Genomic DNA, 16,651 nt, shown 5'->3' on the forward strand with positions numbered 1-16,651 from the left:
TTCTCTTTACTATTTGGTCAACCGAGTTGACTATAGCCGATCCCTTTCCATTGGGAAGAGAAATCCTTTTCTAGATATCCAATGCTACCATTGTCAATGTCCATGTACACTTGGGAAGTTGTTCTTTTAATCAAATTTGCTTTACTGGTGTTCCGAATCATTGCTGATTCCACAACACCAAGCAAAAAGATAACATCATTAAGGGTCATGTCATAGTCTGCCTCATAGTAGTCCCAAAGAGACTCACTATGTTACTAAGAAAGTGATTGAACATCCAACTTTCACGAGACATTGACACCCAACTCTCCCGGCTTGTCAATATGTGACTTTATCTCCAAGATGTGAGCACACATAGACTATGCTTGCGAATAGGGATTGAGTGACTTTAAACTTTTCAAGAACTTGTGGGTGAGGGAGAATAATTGGAGGAGGTGGAGGAAGTGAAGCATGATGTTGAGGGACACCATCTTCAAGAGATTTGGGAAGATCATAGTTGTCTGAACCAAACGTCTATAATGGGAGAAAATCAAGTTAGTTGATTCAAAGTCCTTAATATAACACCCAATATGAAATATTAAGGCTAGGACCCAACACAATATTTTATAATTTGGAAGAGGGATGCCGTAATCCAAGCTATAAAATATTTGAAGGTAGGAGAATGACGATTCACCAATTTCCACCATGAAAAACAAAATAATTTATTAGGTTTTAATTGGATTTGAAATTCCTAGATCTTTTGAGATTCATTGAACTTTTCAATGACATGTTTCAATCTCGAGTGTGCCCTCTCAAATTTTGTGACTGGGATGCCGAGGATCACAAAACAAGGTGTGAATAACCATACCAATTCACTTGGTACCCTTAATATTATCACCCAATCAATGTGCCGGTTAACCACACACGCTCCATTGATCTATGACAAACATTAAGTCACCCTTCGTGATCCTTACTAGTCCAAGTTAGTGTGCCGGTTAACCACATACGCTCCACCAATGACTTGGTAAGGTACAAAGTGTGAATTCCATGGGCTAGCACCAAATTCACATTTTTCCTAAAGTAACTGAGATTGGGAATTAAATAAAACATTTAATTACTTTACAATATTCATCATACTTTTAATGAGAATTTAAAGTCATTGTCCTACCCGTTCGGCTAACGACCCTCCACTGATCAAGCAAGCGGTGGGTGAGAGTGGACACCCATTAAGTCGCCATTTTATAGGCAACAACCTTATACCCACCTTATAGATCGACTTCGTGAATGAGGCCTACTAACGGTAAAACGACTTGTTCTTATACATATATATATAATAATTAACCATTAATCTTATAATAGTATAAGGGTAGAATTTTAACTTTTAAAACTTCTAGGGTATGAAATTAAAGTTTGTGTGAGACTTTACAAATTCCAAAACTTGAGGGCAAGTTTTGAACAATTCATAAACTTTTGGATATTCATAACTTATGAGTTTTAATTAAGTGTTTCATACTTTTAATGAAGAGTCTCTTGGAAATCCATAACTTGAGGACAAGTTATGAAGTCCATAAAAGCATTTATTAGAAAAACTCTTCTAAAGTGTAACTTATGACTTCTTAAAAAAACATATAAAAGAAAAAACTTTTGGAATTCCATAACTTGAGGACAAATTATGAATTCCATTAAAACACATTAAGATCAAGAATTAACTAACAAACAATTTGCAAATAATTCTTATGATATAACAAAACTCATATGAACATGAACATCCACATCAACAATTTCAAGAATCATATGAACACATATAAACTTGAAATTTTGATTATAACTTTGAAATTGGTCCACCATCATCATTACCACATCAAAAACAGGTTTTATGAGTCCAAAACAGTTTAAGGTAATGAATCTAGACCAATTCCACCACCAAAAATCGAAGATATGTTGTCTGGGATTCCAACTCGTCGAGTGCATGAACCAACTCGCCGAGTTGGATGAATTTTGTCTTGGACTCGTCGAGTCCCTTCATGGACTCGGCGAGTCAGCTGTGCAGACAGCACATAAACTTCGATTTTCAGTAATTTGCATCAAGTATTAAAGAAAACAAGCCTAGGCTCTGATACCACTGTTGGGTTTTGAGCAATCTAAAACTTCCTAAGTGTGCATGCAACCCTAATAAACCTTGGATCTATGTTTTCTTCTAAAATACATGAAAATAATAACTTCCAAGGTTTCTTCCTAACTAGCATAGCATAAGGATTATGAATCATAAAAGTACTAGTAGAAATACATACCTTTTGATGATGGTTGATTGTTTGGAGTTTGAGAGCCAAGCACCAATAGTGTGAATGCCTCAAATGGAATCACAAATCACCACAAACACTTGGAAAGCTTTGAGAGAGTAGTATACTTTCTTGTGGAATCGGCCACCACTAAGTCTCACACTCCTAGTGTCACATTTCTTGCATCATATGCTTCTTTATATAGTGTGCATGGTTAAGGTGAAACCCTAATAACCCATGTCTTTTCCTTTCCAAGGATCCATGGGTTAAAAGCTCCATGGATCATCCATGGACTTTCATATTAGCTTAGCCCATTAACAAATGAGTATTAGCCCACACTATATAAAATATAATAGCCCATATTTTAATCAGTCTTCTTTTTAATCTCTCAATTAATTCATAATTAATTTAAGACTAAAACTAATTAAATAACATGACTTCATATTAATATATTCTAACCTATAATATATTAATAAATCGTAAGTATACAATTCTCATAAAATTATCCATAAATCATTTGGGTGAAGTGCAACCCAAATGGACCATGCCGGGTCGGGTCAAGTATGTACCAAATAAGTTATGGACTTAGACACCTTATCCAACAATGTGTTCTTTCATAATGTATGACAATACAATGAATAATCAAAATAAGGCAAGTCTTGTCTGTGCTCCATCTTCTCAAAAACCTGACCACCGCACCTGTCTAACTGATGACCTGAGAATACAAGTTATTTTGAAAGCGAGTATCAGCTTTAAAGCTGGTGAATTCATAAGAAATTAAGTGTCGTTGTCTTGCTTATGAAAATTTGTTATGAAGGCCATGTAAACCTTTAAATGAAAATGTTGAGGTAAGTATGAAATCCCTAGAAAAACCCTTATTTTCTATAAGTATGAAATGTAGTCTTCTACCAAGACCCGAATGTTCTGTTATGACTAAGTAGTCTTCTACCAAGACTCGAATGTTCAATTATGACTAAGTAGTCTTCTACCAAGACTCGAATGTTTTGTTATGACTAAGTAGTCTTCTACCAAGACCCGAATATTTTGTAAGTAATATGATAGCTTTTCCTTTCTATTGACTAGTACTAGAGTACTTAGTCTAACTCATCATTTATGTGAAAGTATCACAAAATAAAGTAAACAGGAAAAACATAATCATGTAAGTGTTAGCCAGAGGTACTGGTGCTAACAAGACGAATGTAACTGTTATCCCGAGGTACTAGGGCTAACATAATACATATAACCTAATGAACATCCAAAGATTGTCCACTCATCCTCTGTAGCGGCAGCAAGATGGAGGGAGGGTTAGTCCCCGCATCGATCTCTTAATATAGATCGTCAACCTAATGATCCTCCGAAGATTCACATCTCATCCACTGTTGCAACAGTGGACAGAGGGATGGTTAGTCCCGTCACTGACTACTAAATAAGTGACAACCTTAAACATCCATAGATATTCATCGACCACTGGTGCTAATCAGTGGGATTCGGAATGCTCAGTCCCGCGGAATTATCCCATTGAACTGGGGTAGGAAAGATAATTTACACAGTAAATACTAATAAATCATCCTCGTAGTTCTAAGTGCAAGTATCCAGGTAAGTAAATACAGGATAATGCACCTAAGTAACAGTCTTCCTGTATGCTATTCATGTAAGTGTGTTCATGTAACAGGTAAGTATATGTAAACATATTCATGTATCAGGTAATCCTAAGTAAGTGTACTCATGTATCATGTAAGGTATTGGTATGGACTCATGAATGAACTGACTCTTGTGTGATTCCTTGTAATAGTAATAATTTTTTATATCTTCTGACTATCCCTATGATAGCTAACTGGAAGGTAATTGGTTGTTTACGTAGGTTTATGCACTCATGCTACCCAAGAGCATTGGAAACTAAATGAAGGGTGAAAACTATAATCTCTAACGTATATATGAACATATGTGCATAAGTATAGTTTGATTCAAGAAGGTAAAATAATGGTTTTGCAAGATATCTAGGAGTTTTGAACAATAATTAAGCATGACTTGATGTCATTTTAATAAACATTTCAAAACTAATACTTTTGTTATCCCATGCTCCAAGCATGCACACTATGTTTACCTATGGTCCTTATTTTGTGAAATAGACCAGTTGAAAAACCCTTCAATGATGCTTTTTTCACAATTTCAAATCCTTAGTGTTAGAACAGCTAATTCTTTCCACTATCATGCAATGATCCTTTTGTAACCACTATCTACACAAGTCAGAGAGACTTTTCCAATTACAAAACTTTCCATTGGAAATTGTTACATGACAATTCCATAGATATGAAGTCTCATATTCATAGCAGATTCTTTTGAACATCCTTCTTACATAAAAGTTTCTAACTTAATCATAGATTCTTGATATCCAACTCCCATTATGGAAAATCTTCCATAATTACCATATGACTATACATTCTTAATAGAATCCTATCTATTCAGAATTATATCAATATGCCCCATTCATTACTATACTTCCAACTATCCACAGGCAACCAATCCTTGGTAAACCTCATATTGTCCTTGACGACTGTTTAACGACTTTAGTCATATCCGGTTCTGGTCCATTTTCCTTCTCAATGCCCTAGGCATTTGGAAATTTAAAATAGGTGAATATTATAGCATATGCAATCGATCCTATACCCGAAGCATATGGGATACGATCCATAATGTCTCACATGATACTTTACTAATATTTAGCTATAATATTCCCATATATAGAATTTCCAATGTTGAACATTTAAACCTGATATTCATATATGCTCATGACTAAATTAAAATTTCAATCTAAGCTTTTAGATTTGAAATAGGGTATAAGTATTCTCTCCCTTACTATAGTGAAACAACTTTGCACATTAGAACTTTGTTTCCTATAACCAGTATTGCTAAGTTGCAACACTTCACATAATAATCATGCTCCCACTAGCATACCAATTATTTTGTTACTAGCATATCTTTTATGCTCCCACTAGCTTTAACATGTATCCAGAAATCAGTTGGACTTCTAGAAATCAATACTTATTAACTTTCTTTCCAAAGATCAGATTTCCGATGTGAGGGTCTTCGACAAGCCTTTATCTAAGCTCATACACCTTTTATAAGAAAGCTCATATGTGTGTCTAAACTATTTCAGAATTTACAGCAAGAAGTTATGAATGTTCAAACTATTTGCCATTTCTCACAATTCGAACTATGAAGAGGGATGATGTAATCATAATCAAATTTGAGAATGCATTTAACAAAACTTCTATCTTTTCAGAATCTACTTAGTGGAAGAGTTTCTTCACTATCATTTTCATGAATTGCAGAGAAACCTTTGTCACTTAGATTTTATGTTATATGTGTTCCTATCCATGTGAAAATGTCATTTCCAACCATTAACATAAGACAAGGTCTATGACAAATTTAAAATCATGTGGACTGAACCTATTCACTCTTAATTTCTTGCCACTTAGTAGCACAAGGACCTACCATGTCTTCCAAGTTGTTGAGCAGATCACCCTTACTGATCAATGAACCATCACTGATCAAGGTGCTATGCCTTATGCAAACCATTGAGAACTCATAGAACTCACATTCATAGTCAACTTTAATTGGAATGGGCACAGAAACAAGAATATGTCAACATGATAGGTTACAAACCTCAAGTTGTGTGCTAGTGATAAACGATAGGTTAGTTCTTAAATTTTTCAAGATCTTTAAAGACTCCCACTGGCCTCTTCATATATAAAATTCTCTTCTCAAGAACCATTCCATGACAAACAAATATCAAATAGTTAGTGCGGATTCCTATCAAGAATCACACTTCATATAATTGGTCTCAATTGATCATTATCTTATCCAAGACATCACAACTACCAATTACAAATGTGAATGAGTAGGAAAACTTTTCTACTCCACATTTCATGATGTGTTATAAACCTACTTAAGATTTGTCACTCAACACTCTAAAATCGATTTTGGAATGAAGTATGATTCATCTTATCGATTTAAGCATTTCATCAATTCCTGATTCCTCTTCTTAGCCATGCTAGTGCACTAAGGTGTCCTTAAAAGATCAATTGTGATATGGTTTTCATAATCATAAAGATGATCATAAAACACAATACTAAAGTACTCTCCTTTCCTTTCAGATTGGAGAAACTTTTATCTTTCTACCTAATTGATTCTTCTCATTCATTCTACTATACATTGAAACTTTTTCAGTGATTCAGAATTACACTTAATCGTGTAAGCATAATCATATTCACTAAACTCTTAGTAAATCATGAAAAATATTCTTATTAATCTTTGTGGTCGACTTGGACCAGTGCACACCAATATGTACAAGATCGCTTAGTCCTTCACTCGACGCACATCTATATATGAATAAGCAATTAGTCATAATTTCCCAAAGATGAAAATTCTCATTCATCACACAATACTAGTTGCATGATTCCAAGTACCTGCCTAACTGAAACTTTGGAGATGAGAATATTTCCTTATTTGGTAAATCTAGACACTACCACAAACGAAAGAATCAAATTCATATTGCTACAAATAGAAACATACAAACATCAATTTTCACAAATGTCATTGTAAGGAGATACAAAATAAGAAAAATCAAAATTTTCATTATAAAATGATGGAAAATCTTATCCTTACGATGCAATTACAAATGAAAACTATGTTACTACATATTTCTAAGAAATCTATTGTAACTCCTAAGTAGTAGCTCAAAAATTTGATCATCGAACCATGCGATCGAAATCCATCTCTTCGCGATCAGAATCAGTATGCTTTTTCTTTAAGCTTCCTTTCTTTTCTTTGACCCTACAAAACATCAAAATGTAGTCTCATCACATCATGTATTAAGAATCTTCAATTAGGAACTTAATTGAGTTAGATAATGGACTTATCTGAAGCAGAGTCAAATACTTTGACTTTACCATCCTTGTGTTCCCTCAGGTAGATACGGGAGCTTCGCATCTAATTCCCCTTCTGTTGGCAATAGAAACAAACATACTCTTTCGGAATGGCACACGGGACAATCTCAGACTTAGCCTTTCTCTTTTCCATTTGGTCAAACAGTTTGTGTCACACCCAAAACCACGAACGGCGGAAACGTTCAGGGGTGGAGGACGTCATGTACAGTATCACAACAGTGTAATATAACAAACAAGCAACAACATCATCCATTGCATTATAAGTAGAGTTTTAATACATGTGTGTTCTTTCATAATGTACGACAATACAATGAATAATCAAAATTAGGCGAGTCTTGCCTGTGCTCCATCTTCTCAAAAACCTGACCACCGCACCTGTCTAACTGATGACATGAGAATACAAGTTATTTTGAAAGCAAGTATTAGCTTTAAAGCTGGTGAATTCATAAGAAATTAAGTGTCGTTGTCTTGCTTATGAAAATCTGTTATGAAGGCCATGCAAACCATTAAATGAAAATGTTGAGGTAAGTATGAAATCCCTAGAAAAACCCTTATTTTCTATAAGTATCAAAATGTAGTCTTCTACTAAGACCCGAATGTTCTGTTATGACTATGTAGTCTTCTACCAAGACTCGAATGTTCTGTTATGACTAAGTAGTCTTCTACCAAGACTCGAATGTTCTGTTATGACTAAGTAGTCTTCTACCAAGACCCGAATGTTTTGTAAGTAATATGATAGCTTTTCCTTTCTATGGACTAGTACTAGAGTACTTAGTCTAACTCATCGTTTATGTGAAAGTATCAGAAAATAAAGTAAACAGGAAAAATATAATCATGTAAGTGTTAGCCGGAGGTACTGGTGCTAACAAGACGAATGTAAATGTTATCCCGAGGTACTAGGGCTAACATAATACATATAACCTAATGAACATCCGAAGATTGTCCACTCATCCTTTGTAGTGGCAGCAGGATGGAGGGAGGGTTAGTCCCCGCATCGATCTCTTAATACAGATCGTCAACCTAATGATCCTCCGAAGATTCGCATCTCATCCACTGTTGCAACAGTGGACAGAGGGATAGTTAGTCCCGTCACTGACTACTAAATAAGTGACAACCTTAAACATCCCTAGATATTCATCGACCATTGGTGCTAATCAGTGGGATTCGGAATGGTCAGTCCCGCCGAATTATCCCATTGAACTGGGGTAGGAAAGATAATTTACACAATAAATACTAATAAATCATCCTCGTAGTTCTAAGTGCAAGTATCCAGGTAAGTTAATACATGATAATGCACCTATGTAATAGTCTTCCTGTATGCTATTCATGTAAGTGTGTTCATGTAACAGGTAAGTATATGTAAACATATTCATGTATCAGGTAATCCTAAGTAAGTGTACTCATGTATCATGTAAGGTATTGGTATGGACTCATGAATGAACTGACTCTTGTGTGATTCCTTGTAATAGTAATAATGTTTGATATCTTCTACCTATCCCTATGATAGCTAACTGGAAGGTAATTGATTGTTTACGTAGGTTTATGCACTCTTGCTACCCAAGAGCATTGGAAACTAAATGAAGGGTGAAAACTATAATCTCTAACATATATATGAACATATGCGCATAAGTATAGTTTGATTCAAGAAGGTAAAATAATGGTTTTGCAAGATATCTAGGAGTTTTGAACAATAATTAAGCATGACTTGATGTCATTTTAATAAACATTTCAAAACTAATACTTTTGTTATCAAGGTATTTTAAGATAGAAAACCATTTCATGTGACACCTTTTGAATTATGTGAAAGCTACTAAGTGAAAACACAGTTATAAAATACCTAAGATTGATTTAATAACATACTGTTTTCTACTTGTATTCCCCCATTAAGGCATTTAAAATCATTTAAAACATTGATTAAGGGGTATGAACTCACCTGTGGTTGGTAGTTCGGATGAACTGGACGGCGTAGGATTGCTAGGTGTCAAGTGAGGACTTGTACACACACTACGATCCTAATGAACATATATTCACACATATATGCACTAAATTAGTCTCAAATCACTAATTAATAATGTTAAGACATCCTAGACAAAATAAACACTTTATATAAGTGTTTTAAGCCCTTAGGGTTGCATCTAAGCTATTGTGGGACAAGGTACTTGGGTTTTGGGTTCCAAAGGATCCCATATATGAGTTTACTCCTCATATACCAACACACATGGAGTTTACGGTTGTAAACTCTTGATTTTACGGCCGTAAACTCCCAACCATGGGGGTTTGGTGTGTTTTGAAGTCCTTAATGATTCCTAGAATTATTCCAACTTGGTGGCTAAGTCCTTGGAAGGGTTTAAGGTCTAGAAACACTCCATTTAGGAGTTTAAGGCCCTAAGGACATTTCCTTTGGAGTTTACGGTCGTAAACTCCATTGGAATGGTGTTCTTTTTGTTTTCAAGCCTCAAGCATAGGTGGTATAAGTTCTAGGCTTTTATTCCAAGTATATGAAGACATTAGGCACACTTTGGTGCCATTCTTTCATGTTTACGGCCCAAGAATCATGTCTTGACCATAAACTCACTTTGGTAGGTGATTTTGATGTGGTTCAAGCCCTTGATTTAATGGGAACAAGTCTAGGTAATTGTCTAAGGCTTTAGGAGCTTTAAAAGTACCATTTTGAGTTTGAATTTGGAGTTTACGGCCTATGATATTCTTGGGCCGTAAACTCCCAAACTTGGGTGATCTTTGCTTCATTTCATGTCCCTAATATACATATACATGAGTCTAAGGCAGTAGCATAACAAAAGGGTCGGTCTAGGCTTCGTTTCGGGAGTTTACCGCCCAAGAACACCTTGGGGAGTAAACTCCTAAATCTAGTGATTTAGCTATGAAATCTATGTTATGAACACATTTAAAGCTATATAACACTACTATAGAGGGGTACTCATGATTTGGGATAAAAACCCGAAGATCCGTGAGAGAGAAAATGGCTTTTCTCTAGTTGGAAATGCGAATAATGAATGAATTTGGTTCAGAATTCTATTTATAGTCCTGAGATATTTTTGGCAAAAAATATTTTTATTCCTGAAATGTTTTCTCATATAACAGAGTGTTGGAATAACAGTGTTGCACAAAACCCTAGTGCAACCACTCTCCTGATATCTCCTTAAGTGTAAATCCTGAAAAACTGCCAAACTTATACCCGAAGTCTGGAATTTCCCTGAAACTGTTCTAAGCTCTGTTGTCTTGATATGGGTTGTTCAGAATGGAAATTTCGGGTTGTCACAGTTTGACCTTGGCCTTTACATTGGGAAGAGAAATTTTTTATGTACTTCTAATGTTTCCATTGTCAATGTCCACGGAAGTTTGGGAAGTAGATCATCCAATCAAATTTTCTTTACCAGTGCCAAATCATTTTTGATTCAGCAGCCATTAGTAAATAGGTAAGATCAATAAGGGTCATGTCGTGATCTTTTACGTAGTAGTCCTTAACAAACTCGCTATATGACGTAGGAAGTGATTGAAGAACTAAGCCAATAGCCAACTTCCTAGGCATAACGACTCCTAACATTCCCAGCCTATCAATGTGCGACTTCATCTCCAAGACAAGTGCACACACGGGCCTTCCATATTGGTGTTTGCTTGCCAATAGGGTTTGAGTGACCTTGAATTTTTCAAGTCGACGGACATGTGGGTCAAGTAGAATTATTGGACGAGGTGGAGGAAGTGAAGTATGATTTCCATTTCCATGATCCAATCAAGAAACATCATCTTCATGAGGAAAGCTTTTTCCAAAAGACTCGGGAAGACCATAGTTGTCAAAACTAGACATCTACAAGAGAGAAATTCAAGTTTAGTTGATTTAAGTCCTTAATATAACACCTAAAATGAAATATTAAGGCTAAGACCCAACACAATATTCTACAATTTGGAAGATGGATGCCATAATCCAATTGTAAAATATTTGAAGGTAGGTAAATGACGAATTACCAATTTCCACCATGAAAAACAAAAAAGAGCATTAGGTTTTAAATGAATTAAAATTCCTAGATTCTTTGAGATTCATTGAACTTTTTTAATGGCATGTTTAATCTCAATTATGTCCTTCAAGTTTGTGACTCAGATGTCGACGATCACAAACAAGGTGTGAATAACCATTCAAATTAGCTTAGTACTCTTGAAGTCATTTATCATCTAATCAATGTGTCAGTTAATGACACACACTCCATTGATCTATGCCAAACTACGAGCTACCCATTTTCATCCTTCATTAGACCCACATTAGTGTGCCGGTTGACCTGACACAATCCACTAACGACTAATAAGGTGCAATGTTCAATTTCATGGGTAAGCATCAAATTCACATTTTTCCTAAGTAACTAAGATTAGGAATTTATAAAAGGTTTTGTTACTTAATGTTTCATCATACATTTAATGAGGATTTAAATGTCCTGTCAAACCCGTTCGGCTAACAACCCTCCACTAGTCAAGAGTGCGGTGGGTAAAAGTGGATACCCATTCAATCGCCATATTTTAGGCAATTTCCTTAAACACCCCCTATAGACTAGCTTCATGAATGAGGCCTACTAACAGTAAGACTAAATTTTTACTTATACATATATAATATATTAAAATTTTAATGTAATATAGTATAAGGGAGTAGTTTACAACTTTTAAAATGCTAGGTGGTTTAATCAATTAATAAATTAAACTTTTAATTTAATTAAACTTAAACCATATCATTATGTATTTATAAATTATCTCCTAATTAAACACTTTAATCAATTTAATAAAGTCCATAAGGTGTAATTGAACTATTCAAAATAACATTAAGGTTCTAAATATAAAAATTCCTAATTAAAAACTATTTAATTAATTTTTTTAAGTTATGAACCCAAGAGTTGCATCTTTTGAAACCTTTCAATTACAAGATGTTTTAGAATTCAATGTTTCAAATTAAAACCTTTTAATTAAACTTTTCAAATTCCAAAACTTAATCATAAAAACTCTTGAATTCCAAACTTGATGATAAGTTTTGAAACTCCTTTAAAAACTTTTGAGTTTCAAAACACTATGACAAGTTTTATCACTCTCTTTAGTCATAAAAGAGACTTTCCAAGTTCCATAACTTGAGGGCAAGTTATGAAACTCTTCAAAGCCATTTAGTTCAACTTTTAAACTAATAAAATAATCATATATTTTTATCTTTTATTAATTTTAACTAATTCAATTCATATGACATGATAATTTCAAATTCTACAAATAATTAGTTTTTCACAAAATCAAGTAATTATCTAAGAATTTGACAATCATCATGTTATTGGATAGTGATAATCATTACCGAATTAGTAAAATCAAATTTTAGGAGCCAAAACGTTTTTTTGGTAATGATCCTAATCCAAAATAGGCCAAAAACTCGAAAATAACTGCCATCTAATGATCCAACTCATCGAGCCAGACTATGGACGCATCGAGTCCACTGTCTAGACAACAATTTTTTAATTTATTCAACTTTGAAAATTTGATCAATGCATCTATATAATAGAAAACTACGCATGGCTCTGATACCACCGTTGGGTTTTGTGTAGTATAGCACTTTTATGGTGCACATACAACCCTAATGCTTTGGATCTAAGTTTTCTCTAGTTATACATGCAACAAAAATTATCCAAAGAATGAATCCTATAGCTAGCATACAACATAGATATTTGAAACATAAACTTAGTTAGAAGAATACCTCTTAGTTGTAGCTTGTAGAATTTTTGGCCTTTCAAGAGCTTAGCACCTCAAGTGTGATGCTCAAAGAAGTCACAAACACCATGAACAAATGGACGAATATGAGAGAGAGGTTATGAGAACATTAAATCGCTAGGATTCTCTTAGAACTCTTGGATTATTACTAGTGCATCCAATTTGGGGTCTAAGAGGTTACATATATAGTGTTACAATTCCAGGAGTCAAATGTAACCCTAATTCTTACACTTAGGCCTATGATCCATAACTCTTATGGACTAACTCTTCATGGACTCTCACATAAACTTAGTCAATCATGGATCAATAGCCCAAACCATATGTATCACTAATTTACATAATTAGTCCCAATTAATTTAATTAGTCTCTCTTGATCACTAAATTAATTCATGATCAATACTAGTTAAATAATATGATTCCTCAATTTATATATTATACTTATAATATATTAATAAATCATAAATAAACTCTTTCTCAAATATCCATCCTATCAGATTGTTGTGGTGAAGGTAACCCGAAATGGACCATGTTACTCTCGGTTTAAGTACATACCAATTATAGTTATGAGCTTGGACACCTAATCCAACAGTAACATCCTTCATGCTTGGCTCAACATCTCCCAAAGGTGGCACAACTTCTACTTGATGGATCAACTTCGCCATGTTGTTCCAACATCTTCACTTGGCTTAACATCTTCACCTGGCTCAATATCTTTAATTGCCTCTACATCTTCACTTGGCTTAACATATTCATGGCTCAACATCTTTGTGGCTTAACATCTTCATGGTGCAACATGTTGGAGCATGTTGCTCCAAATTTCCAGAAGTTGCTCCAAGTTGCCCAAGTTGCTCTAAGTTGCTTCAACCCACTCCAAGTTACTCCTACATGCTTTCAGATGACTAGTTCCTTTCACACTTTATCTATTCCTTTCTTAGATGACCCAAATCCATATCATATATGTGACAACCCGAAACTTTTATTCTGTAAATATTGGTCAATTCTATCAATATTAAACTTGATTCTGTTACCTTTTAACGTCGTTTAAGGGTTCGTTGAAGTGTTCTAAGCTTGAGTACAGTCGGGAATGAGATTAGGAATGAGTCAAAAAGTCGTATAGGGACAAAATCGGGCTATACACCCTCTTCGGAGGTGTGTACGACCATACACACGGGTGTGCGGCCGCACACCCACCTCCCCCCCCCCCAACTGCACACTCACCTCTATATATAAGGAGAGACCCCTTCATTCACACTTTTCCCTCTTTGGTTGCACTCTACATTCTCTCTCGAGAATGTTCGTCCAAGAACACTCCAAAGGCTTAAAAAACGTGAGTATTCTATCATCTAGCTTGATATACTTGTAAGACATCTTGATCTAAGCCTAAATTCATCATGTTCTTCATCCTTTGAAGGTGTACGGCCGCACACCTTCATAAGGTGGCCGTACACACCTAAGAGTCTCTCCAAAGTGAGAGTTTGGCCCTCATCTAGTAGCTTGGACTTGGTATTAACCTTGAATTACCTAACAATAGACATTTTGGGCTTAGATGAAGAATGTACGGCCGCACACCCCTATGTACGGCCGCACACACACTCTGAACAGCTGCACACGCTGTGTACGACCACACACACACTCTGTACGGTCGTACACGCTGTGTACAGCCGCACACACGCTATGTACGGCTGCACACTCCTATGTACGGCCGCACACACACTCTTATGGCCTTACACCCACTTTAATGCTCATATTTGGCCTTAAACTTGCAAAAACCAATATGTATGGGAGCTAGAACACTCCTTAGATGCTTGTAGAACATTGGAAATGCCTCAAAAGCACTTCCTATCATGAGTGTACGGCCGTACACACCCTTAGGGTGGCCATACACCTCTCTTGTTCGATCATTTATGGTTCCGTCACTTAGTTCAAGCGTTTCCTATCATATTTAGTCATGGAATACCTTAATCTAATACATATATGTGTTACCATATGTTAATAGGATCTACTTGCATGTGAAACGTCAGTTGACACTTAGCACTCATACCAAACGTACATTCGGATCCTACGTTAAACAGTCAGTTCATACCTCTACATTTTACCCAGTTTTACATGTTTTCAGGGGGGGGGGGGGGGGAATACTAGCAAAAGTACCAGGAAACTTGTGCTCATAATACATTATTTTGTTTAAGATAATTATATTTTAAGTATGCTTTGACACGGAAAACAGTTTTACCAAACGATTAAGAAATCAACTCGTAGAAACAGTTTTCAAAACTTAAGCAACGAACTCGTGAATCATATCATAAAATGTGGATTCATACATATCATAAACAGGATTTTCAGTATTAACACTTACAAATTGTTAGTCTAAAGTTGGAGACACGTCCTTGGTAACACCCCCACAGAGTCTTGGTGTAGGATTAGCACTTGTAACCAGAATCTTTTGTAGGGAGAACGTGACTGTAACGTCCGGAATTACTTTTGTAAGCCTTACACCTCTACTGAGTATTGCCTGAGTCGCAGCATCCAGGTCTGACTCAAATTAAGCAAGGGCGGCCACTTCGTGATAGTGTGCCAATTCTAGTTTTGAACTACCACAGACTCGTTTCATAGTTTTCCGCAATAAAAGAGCTCTTTTTCCGAACAGATTTTTCCATTAGTAATGGGGATCACATTAGTAGAAATATAGGCTGATACATCTCCATCTTGTGTTTCAATGACGGGTAAGGCTGTCAAGCTACCTGCGCTGGTCTGGTCCGATCGTTTAGCGTCTCTTTCTCAGATACATGAATGTAAATAGAAAACAACCCCTCAGAAAACCTCACAGCCAGGTGGTCGGCGTAATAATAATACTATTTGTCGATATGCCACTGCCTGTTTACTAAGATCATCATAGATTACTAATGCGTGCATTCCATTATCGCGGAAATATTTCCCCATTGCACAGGCAGAATATGGGGCCAGAAATTGCAGAGGAGCAGGATCAGAAGCGGTGGCTGCTACAAGAACAGAATATTCCATAGCATTCGCTTCTGAAAGAATTTGAATTAATTGTGCCACAGTTGAGCGTCTCTGTCCAATCGCTACATAGACACAATACAATGTCTCACTCTCAGAGGTGCTCCTTGAGTTCATTTGCTTTTGGTTTAATATGGTATCAATAGCAATAGTTGTGTTTCCAATTTGTCGGTCCCTGATTATAAGTTCTCGTTGACCACGACCTATAGGAAACAAGTTATCTACCGCTTTTAACCTAGTTTGCATAGGCTCGTGCATAGATTTACGTTCAATAATCCCAGGGGCTTTCACTTTGACACGTCTTCGATCACGATCACTTAGAGCCCGTCTTCCATCAATAGGTACTCCCAAGGCGTCGACCATACACCCTAGCATAGCCTTTCCCGCAGGGACATCCACAGTAGAGCCAGTGCGCTTGACAATATCTCCTTCTTTAATAGCAGTATCACTACCAAAGACAACAATCCCTACATTCTCATTCTCAAGATTCAAGGCTAGTCCTTTCACACCGCTGTCAAATTCAACCATTTCCCCAGCTTGAATCTTGTTCAACCCATAAACACGTGCAATCCCATCTCCAACTGAGACCACTCGACCAATCTCATCTACTTCAAAATTCGTGTAAAAGTTGCTAATTCTACTTTCTAATATGGTCGTTAGTTCAACAGCTCTCGGAGAGAATTCCAT

General features: G+C 35.8%; 1 pseudogene; it reads right to left on the reverse strand.

Annotated features, from left to right (window-relative positions):
* Positions 1–15,308: 15,308 nt before the first annotated feature.
* On the reverse strand, positions 15,309–16,651 carry LOC122195473 (ATP synthase subunit alpha, mitochondrial-like; annotated as a pseudogene).

The sequence above is a fragment of the Lactuca sativa genome, chromosome 8 (assembly GCF_002870075.4).
Source record: "Lactuca sativa cultivar Salinas chromosome 8, Lsat_Salinas_v11, whole genome shotgun sequence".
NCBI classification, from domain to species: domain Eukaryota; kingdom Viridiplantae; phylum Streptophyta; class Magnoliopsida; order Asterales; family Asteraceae; genus Lactuca; species Lactuca sativa.